The following is a 12075-nucleotide window of genomic DNA, read 5'->3' on the forward strand; positions in this document are numbered from 1 at the left end:
GCAGTTTGTTTTGCTAGCATAAAACTAGCTAGCAAAAAGTGTATTGTAGCAGACTTTATTGTTTGACTATTTATTGTCAAATATGTTTTGGATGAGTAATGTTGGTTTGGTGTTTATGTTATCTTGACTTGAGGGCCGGTAGTACCCTTGCCTTACATATTTTCATCCAAAAGGTTACACAACAATTTCCCTAGTGTCCTATGCTATTTATGTTACTTCCTATGATTTTATTGTGCTCTGAGATTCACGTTAATTTTCCCCCTGCATTGATTTGTTCTAAGATGATGTCTGTTATAAGAATGTGCAGGATTTTAAAACCGCTCCGTCTTGAAACTGTAGATGATGTTCTATTGTCTTCGTTCCTCTGTAAGCCTTCGACTCTTACTGCAGTTGCTTTCTATATCTGGCGACGCTCCCACTAAGTAGGCTAGCCTATATTACAGAGCAATTAAGGATATTATCTAAAATGACTTGGCATGACCGTTGCACTGCATTCGCTCTTCTCTGAAACAGATTAGATATGCGTTATTTTTCTCTTACACTTACTGCCTATTTCATACATTTTATCATATTTAATTTCGGCAAAACAAATTCAAGAGTGTAGTTTAATCTAAAGTCAACATTATAAGGTTTTATACCTTAAAAAAATAAATAAACTTGTGTAGTCGACACAAGTTTAGTGGAAACACACACACTAAAGTGTGAAGCTTTTCTGCACTCTTTCCAGTTATGAAACTTGCACCTGCAGCACTTACACATTGTTGTAGCGACCCAAATATTGATTTTAGAGACCCACGCTTTGATTGTTTTTCAGCCTCACTTTTAAATAGCTTTGGATAAAAAGCATCTGCTAATGCGATGTAAATGAAAAAGAAAGAATGAAACAAATAAAGAAACGGAGCAAAGATCAATGAACGTACACTTCTCAAGTCGGCCGAGGTGACGCTTGTCCGATAAATCGTATCTCATCACTGCCAGCGTGAATAATATAACGTCTATCCCCCCGAGCGAGGAGGCGAGGGGGCCGCTCTATGCACTCTGCTGTTGTGCTGTTGTTACCCCGAGACCACGGAGATGGGATCTCTCTGAAGCGTAAAGACATGAAAAGGGAACATTAATTCATTACCGCCTCAATTTGTAGCATCACAAAACTCTCCCCGGTCTCCCGAGTCTCCCCCACCACCCTCTCCTTCTCTCCCCTCCCCTCCCCTACCCTCCCCTACCCTCCCCTACCCTCCGAACCCTTGGAGAGACTTCAAAAGACACTGAGAGAGTGTGAATATTACGGATGGCTATTGGCTAGGCTACTGGCAAGAATCTGGGCAACGTGATACACAACACGAAGCAAGGGTCACGATTGAAATATATCGTGATGCATTAGGATTCTGTAGCATTGGGATGTATTGGAATATTTTGCAGCATAATTCGTTTTTTTTTTTTTAAGTTCATTGTAAAAATATTAGGAATGTTAAATGACTGATTGGCTCAGTCGTTTAGGGTCCCCATACTGTTATAGGGGAGATAAATACGATACTATGACAAGTCCTGAGAGTTTTGGCAACCATGTGTAAACCATGCTCCAGGAGTTAATAAAATAGTAAATACTAAAATCCCGATATTTAGTGTATCGATTTCACTGCCTTACACCCTATTGAATACGTGTACTGTTACGATCGCTCCATCAACTGCTCATGAAGTAATCCCCACCGATTCCACTACTCCAAATGGTAATGGAAGAGTTAAAAAAAAAGCTCACATCCAACCAGCCTCAAACTTCCTATTTTCTGATGGCTCCCCCTCCCTCCCCTTCTCCCCAGGCTAATCACCGAGCCTTACATGCAATATGCAGTATGTATATTCAGTTTAAACTGTGTCTGGGGGCGATTTATCTTCCCAAGGTCAGAGTAACTACCGCACACCTTAGTTGAGACTCATTCGAAGGCGACAAGTGTGTGTGTGTGTGTGTGTGTGTGTGCGTGTGCGTGTGCGTGTATTGACCCAACAGTGTGTGCTTAGGAATCCCATTTATTCTGACCTCATGAGAGGAATCCATTTGGTCAGCAGCAGAAGACAACATCGCCGCCGGTGCCTCCGCTAATTACAGAGAATGGATGGCTTTCTGTGTCCACTCGGTCACTTGACAGCAATTTACGTGAGTGAAGACAATCCACCCTGAGCTAATATTAGCGTTATAGCATTACAGGGAGAAAAATACAAAAAAAAACACGAAAAATAAAACACCCCCGTCATGATATTTCTGCCCAGTGTCCAGAGACGATCTTTTGTGCAACTAAAGCCAGTGTACTAAATTTGAGTCATCACAGAACACTGTGGCTGTGATGAAACAGTCTTACCAGCTGATGTGTTTCCTGTCAACAAACTAACAAACAGTGTTTCGTTGTGTGTTGTTTTCTGTGTGACTGACTGTTTTAACAGACTGGGTTCTAGCAGCCCCAGGGCGACTCAAGGCGTATACGGTCTCCTCCTCCCCTTCCTCTCCTCTCCTCCAACTCTCCTCCTTTCCTTCTCCTCTTCCTAATTCTCCCCTGAGACTAGGCATCTCCTCATCAGGGAGGGGGGGGGGGGGGGGGGGCTGGGTCAGTCCCAGGCCTAAATTTAGCCCCTGCTCGGACTCTTGACTATCACATAGATTAGGGGGCTGTGATGTGATGTCTTAGCGCTGTCTTCAGTTCAAGACCCAGTGCAACCTCAGGCACAGCACAAATACACTGCTCAGAACCTCTTCAGCTGATGCTTGGTGTGTTGTTTGATGTGTGTGTGTGTGTGTCTGTGTGTGTGTGTGTGTGTGTGTGTGTGTGTGTGTGTGTGTGTGTGTGTGTGTGTGTGTGTGTGTGTGTGTGTGTGTGTGTGTGTGTGTGTGTGTGTGTGTGTTTACAGAGGGACTCGCAGATACTAAACACAATCTTGTGGGCAAGGCTGCAAGCGGGTCCACATATGAGCATGTGTGTCAGCATGTGTGTTCGTAAACGCACACACACACACACACACACACACACACACACACACACACACACACACACACACACACACACACACACACACACACACACACACACACACACACACACACACACACACACACACACACACGTGTTTGTGGGCAACTAATGACGTAGTGTAAGGCAGAGAACACAGATGCACAGGCTGAATAGATTAAAGCATGGGGTGACACAGCTGTGCTCTCTTTGATGCTCCGGCATGAAACTGCAGGAAATTACAACAAAAAAGGGATGCACATGCACATCTTAGAGGGGCTTTAAATAAAAAAAAATATCTGCACACCAGCTGCTCTACAGGCCAACGTGAGTTGCATTGGATCCAAAGTGACATCTGATTGATTCGCTGATGCTCCCAGAGAGAACATATGGTGGCGTGTTAGGATTGAAGGCAGATCGGAAAGGTCAACGCGATCGTATTCTACCATAGTGCCTTAGAACGTACCTCGCCCCTCTTGTGTGTCGCTGTCTGACAAGGTGTTAACAAACCCTGTGTTACCCTTCCGCCACCACTTCTCCAACCTGTCTCCCTGTCCGGTGTGGTGTGTGGGTACCGCCTTACTTCACCTGCTGTTGAAGGTGGTGCAACAGGAGGGGGTGTGTGTTCTCATTTCCCAGCCCAGGTGTGAATGATTACCACCAGCCTCTGTCTTGACCCCCCAGCGGTGTGTGTGTTAGATGGAAGAAATGTGCACACTGTGGTGGTGATGGTGATGGTGATGGTAGGGAAGGCTGCTTAAATAACCATGGGTCTTTTGTTGGTTTGAGGTTTGCGTCTGGAGTGCAAACAAAATGGTTGCTCCGTCGATTGTATTGTTACTTCGATTTCAGCATAACAACAGACTATGATAGTTGATAGATCTGTCTGATCAGTTTGGCTTGGCACATTAACCAGACATGGTATGCTGTTATAACAGTTACTGTGAGAACTGTGAGACTGTAACTGTTTTTTGATAAAAACTGTTTATCAATTTATTCTTAATATTGGTACGCCAGTTGCTGTGTTTACTTGATTAGATGAGGCAGTGGCCAGAAAATGTATAAATTGCAATCGCCGTTTTGATAGTATTATGGGTACTTTACATGAGGAGTTTGGCAGAAAGTATTTGATGGAGCTGTGTCGGTTGCCACATAAAACCCTGTGGAGATGCGTATAATTAAAAGCCCTGGCTGTATAACCTAAAAATAAAATTAATTTGAAGCAGCACTAATGTCTTTAGCTACTGAATGTGTTGCTGTAATCCATCACAACATAACAGCACATCTTTGTGCCTGTGAAAGCATTTCAGGATAGGCAATAACAAGGCAAATGGGAGTTGATGTGAATTTACAGTTGGCACTTTTCCCAAATCCAGTCCCAATTCCATGATTGGCTACGTTCGTTGTTGAATTGTGTATTGTCATTAAGATATGTCCTCCTCTGACCGACACCAAAGGGACAGTCGTCACTTAATAATCAGTTGTCATAAACAGTTCTGACCTTGAACATCTGATCAGACACACACACTACACACACATACATATACACACACACACACACACACACACACACACACACACACACACACACACACACACACACACACACACACACACACACACACACACACACACAGATAGACATTCACCTTACATTCACACACATAGCTACACACACGCACGCACGCACGCACACACACACACACACACACATACATACATACATACATACATACATACATACATACATACATACATACATACATACATACATACATACATACATACATACATACATACATACATACATACACACACAGATACACATACACACACACACACACGCACACGCACACGCACAGACACAAACCGACACACACCGACACAGGAAGAGGCTAATCCCGGGCATCGTTTCAGTGAGCATCAGTGAGTGAATTCATGCAGACTGGTATGAGTCTGCAGCCGACGGACGACAGCGGACAGATGGGAGGGGGAGGTCCACTCTGCTGGGGGACGAGGGGGAGAGCGGCCAGACTAGGTCCAGTCTGGTCCATAGAGAGCGATACAGCAGCAGCACTGGTTAAATGTCATAAAGCAAATCCACATAGACATACACACACACACACACACGCACACACACACGCACACACTCGCACGTGCACCCGCACACAAATTCACATAGACACAAATGCACACGCACACACATTCACCTTAACACACACACACACACATTCATCTTAACAGACATACACACACACACACACCTTCAACTTAATGGACACACACGCAACCACACACACACACACACACACACACACACACACACACACACACACACGCACACACTCTCAGGACAGTGTTGGGGACAGGAACCAGTGTGAACTAACCAGTGTGAAGCTGAGCGTCTGATGTGGAGGGATCTATTATCCAGGGCGGCCGAGGCCAGCCCACGCTGTGAGCTGCTCCACAAAAGGGGTTCCTGAGTCCTCAGCGTTGTTAAATCACCTGTGAAGCCCCCACGAGCCTCTAACACGGATTACCTCATTTCACCTCCGTTCATTGTAACGAGGTTCTTATTCATTCAGGGAGGAATAACATGAAGGGGAGCACGATAGTGGTGCTAGGGTGTGTTGTCTAGTCCGTACCTCAATGACCGCAGTGCACACGTAGGCCTCACCCGTACCTACTCATTGAAGGTGACATATTATACCACCAGGAGTGAGTGTGATTAGCCGTCACAAGCTGTTTTTTAAAATCTGCCTCTTCACAAGTGTCCACCTAGACGCCCACTTGTGATGTCAGAAGAGGCAAATTTTCAAAACGGCATGTGACGGCTGATCACACAAACACCTGGTGGTGTAATATGTCACCTTTAACGTGTAAAGCATCTCAGTGCAAAATCACTAAATAATAACAAAACAATAAAAAAAGTGAGTATTTTCCCTAAGAGAGGAAACAGCGACCCTTTGAGTTTCAATTCGCCGAAGGCAGCGTGTAAAACTGGTTCTCCCCGTGGTGACACGATGAGGTCAGACGGCACAACAGAACATGAGGGCCGGCCGTAAACAAACACACCGCTTCGTGACACGATCCGCACACCGTAGAGCCAGTCACCTGAAGACGATGCGGTCAACCTACAGTGTTTGTGTGCGGGACGGGGGATGAGGCTAAAAGTGTGTGTGCGTTGCAGCGGCAGGAGAGGAGCAGAGAGGGTGTCACGTGGAGCGATGAATGTTTGATGATGGTGTCTTTAGCGTCTGCTCCCAGATCCCCCCGCTGGGTCCGATGCCCACCCAGGCATGAGACGCGTGGGCTTGGCTCTCTAGAGCTTTCGTTTGCACTCTTAATGCCACTCTGTGACCCCAACCCCCCCCTCCGCACAGTGTACCCATGGAAGACCCCCCCCCCCCTCTTCACACTCGCCCCCCCCCTTATGCCATGCCCAGTGACCACTCTCCACACCACCCGTGGTGTAGACAGCCCTAGCAGTGGCCCTTGCCCAAACCATCCCTCCTCCTCCTCCTCCTCCTCCTCCTCCTCTTCTCTATCCTCCATCCGACCCCCCTTCCTCCTCCCTCTCCTCCTCCTCCTCCTCCTCCTCCTCCTCCTCCTCCTCCTCCTCCTCCTCCTCCTCCTCCTCCTCCTCTTCTCTCAGCTGCATCCTCTTCCTTCTTTTCCACCCCCTCCTCCCCATCGCTATCCTCCATCCAACCCCCCTTCCTCCTCCCTCTCCTCCTCCTCCTGCCACATCCTCTCCTCCATCTCTCCCTCCTTTCTCCTCCACCTCATCCCTTCTCTTCCTCCCTCCTCCTCCTCCTCTCCCTGCTCCTCCTCCCATATCCCTTCTCCTCCTCCCATCTCCTCCTCCGCCTCCTCCTCCTCCTACTGTGTGTCCCGGCTGAGATGTAGGTCAGCATATGCGGCCCTGCGCTCTCCCAGGCCTCCGCCCGCGCAGCCAAAGGATGGAGCGCGCAGGACCAGTTGGGGGGGGGGGGGAGACGATGGAGATGGAGAGAACAAACGGGTGGAGGAAGCGGAGAAGTGAGGAGGGGAGGTGAATACCTGACAGAGGAGGAGTGAAGGACACTGACAGTCCCATTGAGGCCCCTGGAACAAACGTATCACCCCTGGCACCCCGTGTCGGCTGCATCTATCTGTTGTTCTACCACCACCACCACCTCCTCCACCACCACCACCACCACCACCACCACCACCACCACCACCACCACCACCACCACCACCACCACCACCACCACCATTACCACCACCCGCACATCTTAGCGGTGTGGGAATGTGAACAGGGCTGGCGCGTTGAGATAACAGCCTGGCATTGTGTGTGTGTGTGTGTATGTGTGTGTGTGTGTGTGCGCGCGAATGCTGGGTTGTGTGTGTGCGCGTGCGTGTGCCTATGTGAATGCGGGGGGGTGTTTGTGTGCGTGGGTGTGTGCTGTGTCTCCGTGTGTTTGTGCGACATTCTCTGTGTTTATCTTGTGTCGCTTGTTTGTTCCCATGGCATAAACACAACGTGTTATCTTCATGTTAGTTTTTTGTTTCGCGGTGGGCACCTCGTCGGCTATAGCACCCAAACTATAAACTTTAGACGCAACACTTGAAAAATAAAGTCAGCAAATGATAAAGCTAACGGTTGTGTTAGGAGCTTGACTCCATGATGTAAACTGCGAGTGCTCTACCGGTAATCCTGGCGAATATCCCAGCATGCACCATGACGAGTCGAAACCGTGATGGTTTGTCTCATGCTGTCCTTGGCTGCAGCATGATTGATGCGCTGTCGTTCTCACGCCCCACACCACTGTAAATATAATACGAAATCTTCTGAACCAGAGACTCAGCCCACTGCTTTATGATAGCTGGCACTTGACCTAGAGGCTGACTGTGAAATCCTTTTGAATCAGTCAAAGGTGGGAGTTGAAGACTTGAAGACCTATGGCTTCAAATCACCTTTGCAATAACGTTGAAATTACTTTTCAAAAAAGCGTCATGAGATTGATGAAGGTTGAAGAATAGTTCTACGCTGTGACGCCGCTGTGATGCTGACCTCAAGACATAATAATCTGGGTTGGTTTAGCTCAGGTACAGCAGGTTGACTTGTAACCGGAAGGTTGCTAGTTCGATCCCCGGCTCCTCTTAGATGAGTGTCGATGTGTCCCGGAGCAAGACGCTTAACCCTAAAACCGCTCCTGACGAGCTGGCTGTCGCCTTGCGTGGTTGAAACCGCCGTCTGTGTGTCAATGTTGGTATAAGTCGCTTTGGATAAAAGTGTCTTCTAAATGCCCTGAATGTCAATGTAATCCTGACACGGTTGGCACAGGTGTTTACATGGACATGACAAGATGTCAGCCTTAGTTGACATTTTGAACTGAGGCTGTAAGAGATTCTCTCGCTCAAAATCGAAGGCTAAACTCAAACAAACATTCAAACGGATGCTAAAGACTCAGTCGGGGTAATACGCTGTCCTCATTGGGGGTTATTGCGTGGCCTGGGTGATATTTATCAAGTCCACTCACACACAATTTAGCGCAATAGCAGGCTAGCTGAAAGTGAGTCGGCCAATTCATCGACCACGCACGACCGGGCGGCCATCGGGCGCCATCAACCGAGACGAGATCCTGCTATTTCCAGCTTCTACTGGCAACAACCACTATGCTCTTACATCTCAGCAGCTATAACCAATTCCACAGCAGGTATGGGGCTCTTTGGACATCAATAATAGATGTCGGGGGTGGGCTAGCCAGCTACAAAGCTTTAACATGCGTGTGTGTAGATAATGTGGGAGATGTATGGGAGGACGCTTTCAAAGAACATTATGCCCAGAGTGCTTTTAGCTCAGAAAACCTAAAGACAAGAGAAAAAGTAGTCCCTTGGGTTCCTCAACTATCGGGAGGTAATCTGCACTCGCCTCTTAAGGTCACAATCACCACCATCTTCTTCCTGAGTGAAGGCCTACGGTTTGTAATTATGTATGCCACTGAAGCAGTATTTCACTCTAAATTATGGATTATTCTCACCAGTGACTATAACCTTTCAAGCTAAATCTTGAATGAAACCTGTTAAGTATTGCTATATTTAATATTTTTATATGAGTCCAGCTGGATTATATGCTAGCTCAATATGAGCTGTGTGTATAAATGTGTTTCCATCAATTTCTTAACAATTTCTTACCGGTTACTATTGTCGAGGGTTATGGGTAGCAGTGTGGATAATCACATTCATTTCAGTTAAAATCCCGAGGATACCATTAGGCAAATCCTTTAGGATGAATGAAGATAAAATTGGAGAAGATTTATTTCATGCTACATTATGAGCATCTGAAAGGTCAGAGACTCCATTTCCAGTGACTGGAAGGTCAGTAGAACAATCTGTCTCCAAGCTAGCTGAGGATACCACAATGGGTGTGGGTGGGATGTAAACTGTGAACGTTTCTCCATTGGTTGGCACTGTGGCCTCCAGCAATAAGAACTGGCCTAAATCCTGGCCTAGAGAGGCCAGATTCCGGGTCTGACGGTTGAGTGTTGTGTCTCTGGATGCCTTGAAACTTAAACCTACCATGACATAATTTAAAGAGACTCTTTTGTTTGGTCTTTAGGGATCTATGTGTTTATTATCGCCTTAAGCACCACTTAAATATGTAATAACTGTGTGTAATTGAGGGAAGCAAAAATATTAATTAGTGAAAAAATAAAGCCAGGCAGACGTGCTATTTCTGGATCGCGTTGCAGGACATAGTCTATCGGTCGGAGACAAAAACATTTATTTTTAATGTTTTAGAAAAAAGCACTGTCTTATTGACAGTTAAGTCCTTTCAAGTGTTTCAAAGTGGTATCAGGATGGCACAGACAGCCAGACGAACAATGCTCCTTTTCTCTATCTCCTTCCCCCATCGTGCCGTTTTATCTCGGCCTCGACTGATCCGTGATGTCAGATTACCAAAGCAACCGCTAATTTCTGAAAAGGAAGCACCAAGCCACTGTCTTCTCCCGTCTTAATGTGGTGATTTCTCTGCAGATGCCTTCCCCAAGGGCTCCAACACAAAGGCCATATGGCAGTGTATTTGCGTCCTTGCTTCTCAACGTGGCTGGAAGGACGAGGAATTATCGTCTGTTAACCGGTCATTTGTGATACCATGGCTGTTGTCAAGGCCTCGTCGTTGTCGAGGGAGGCTCGATGTGAGTAGACCGGTCGGCCCTCAGTTGGTGTGCTAGGTAAGCCAACGTGTGAACGTCCTTATTGAGGTTCTGCTTTGGCTTGGGGAGTGAACGGGTCAGATCGTCAACCACCGGAAGCTACTGTTAAACTGGAAACTCTGATGTGAAATGAGCAAGGAATCATGCTGTGCAATGCAAATAACCGTTTAGTACCGGGGCAAGCAGTACAGTTCCACTTCCAACGGAAAGGTACTGGGTTCGATCCCCATTGTGTGTAACCTACCCTTGACCAAGATACCTAAAAGGTATGCTAATAATGTAGAAAAACCAACCAGTGTTAAATCCTTTTCATGCTTCAATGGTGTGTCAAAGTGGAGACAAAGACACGTTTATATTAAACTTAATGTGTAAAGGGATATGCCTTTATGTCCTCACCTCGTGGGCTTCATGGAATTTCGAAAATGAAGATATTCCAGAATGTTCCCTTCACTCCGAGGGATTCTGTGAAGTGGGAGACAAACAATCCGACGGGACTGGAGGTCACCCGTTCACTTTGATGTGCTTTTAATACCAGACACTCTCAGTAATGTCTGCACATGTTTAACCGGCCCATGCACACGCACACACACGCGCACACACACACACACACACACACACACACACACACACACACACACACACACACACACACACACACACACACACACACACACACACACACACACACACACACAGTCCTCACAACTGTGGCGATCTCATTAAGATAACAGTGCCCGATCCTCCGGTACCTTCCAAAGCTTACCCCCCCCCCCCTCCCCCTCCACCCCTCCCCCCTCCCCACATCCACCATCACAATCACAATCAGCCCCCAAGCCCTCTCCCCTGCTGTACTCATCTATTAATGCCGCCCCCTGGAGGCGAAGAAGTAGATTGCAAAAACGTTGGCTCATCCTTCCCTTCATTTCACTTACCACTCTTTGGAAGTTAATATACTGTAAATGTCTGCTTCAAATGAACCAGTCAGAGCAATGATATGAAGAGACAATTGATTTATTTCCCCCCCCCCTAGACGGTACCGTCTGTGGGCTCCGTGCTTCTGTGGACAACCCATCAAACTCCACCCAGAGGTCACGGCCCTTTGATGACCTCTCTGACCCATTACATTATAAACCCCATCATATCAAGACCTGGTTTTGTGGACCCGCTAGACAGAGCACTGTGTCCAATTGCAAAGGCATCCATAAAATAAGACGTACTTCATTCATCCCAGATGGGACATCGGAGTGTCTCAGCGTAAAGGAATGGACAGTATAGAAAATTATATAGGTCAATACATCTCTGTGCACACTATGAGTAGTAGAAATGGGAACGCAACACAAAGAGTCATCGTCTCCTTTCCATCATCCTCTTCATCACCATGGACACAGCAGCTCATTCCCATCCTCTGTCCTCTCTCTCGACGGAGGGAGATCAACGAAAAGGCTAATCAGTTACCGAACGTCGTCATGTCTCGCGGTGTGTGGCCGCAGCTATGCTCTCACGGCCTATAGCGCTGTTGGCTGGGAAACGGTACGAGTTTGCGTACACGTGTGTGTGTGTGTGTGTGTGTGTGTCTGAGCGCTAAGCTAATGACCGTCATTTCACTCACGAGCGAGCCACTTAGCCACCTGGTTGCCTCGTGCGCTGTAATTGGCGACCACTCAGCGCTCAGGCTTACGTATAGCTTAGCCAAGCGACGCCGTAAACGCCATCGTTTGTGTAGGGCCTCTTTCCTCTGTTTAGTCTAGCAGATGCTTCGACCATAACACCTGCAGCTTCACTGTGTGTGTGTGTGTGTTTTCTTCATGAATGTCTCCGTGTGGTGACGGTGCATGTCCGTGTGTGCGCGATTGTTTCTGTTGGTGTGTGTTATTGTT

The sequence above is a fragment of the Gadus chalcogrammus genome, chromosome 21, assembly GCF_026213295.1.
Source record: "Gadus chalcogrammus isolate NIFS_2021 chromosome 21, NIFS_Gcha_1.0, whole genome shotgun sequence".
Taxonomy (NCBI): Eukaryota; Metazoa; Chordata; class Actinopteri; order Gadiformes; family Gadidae; genus Gadus; species Gadus chalcogrammus.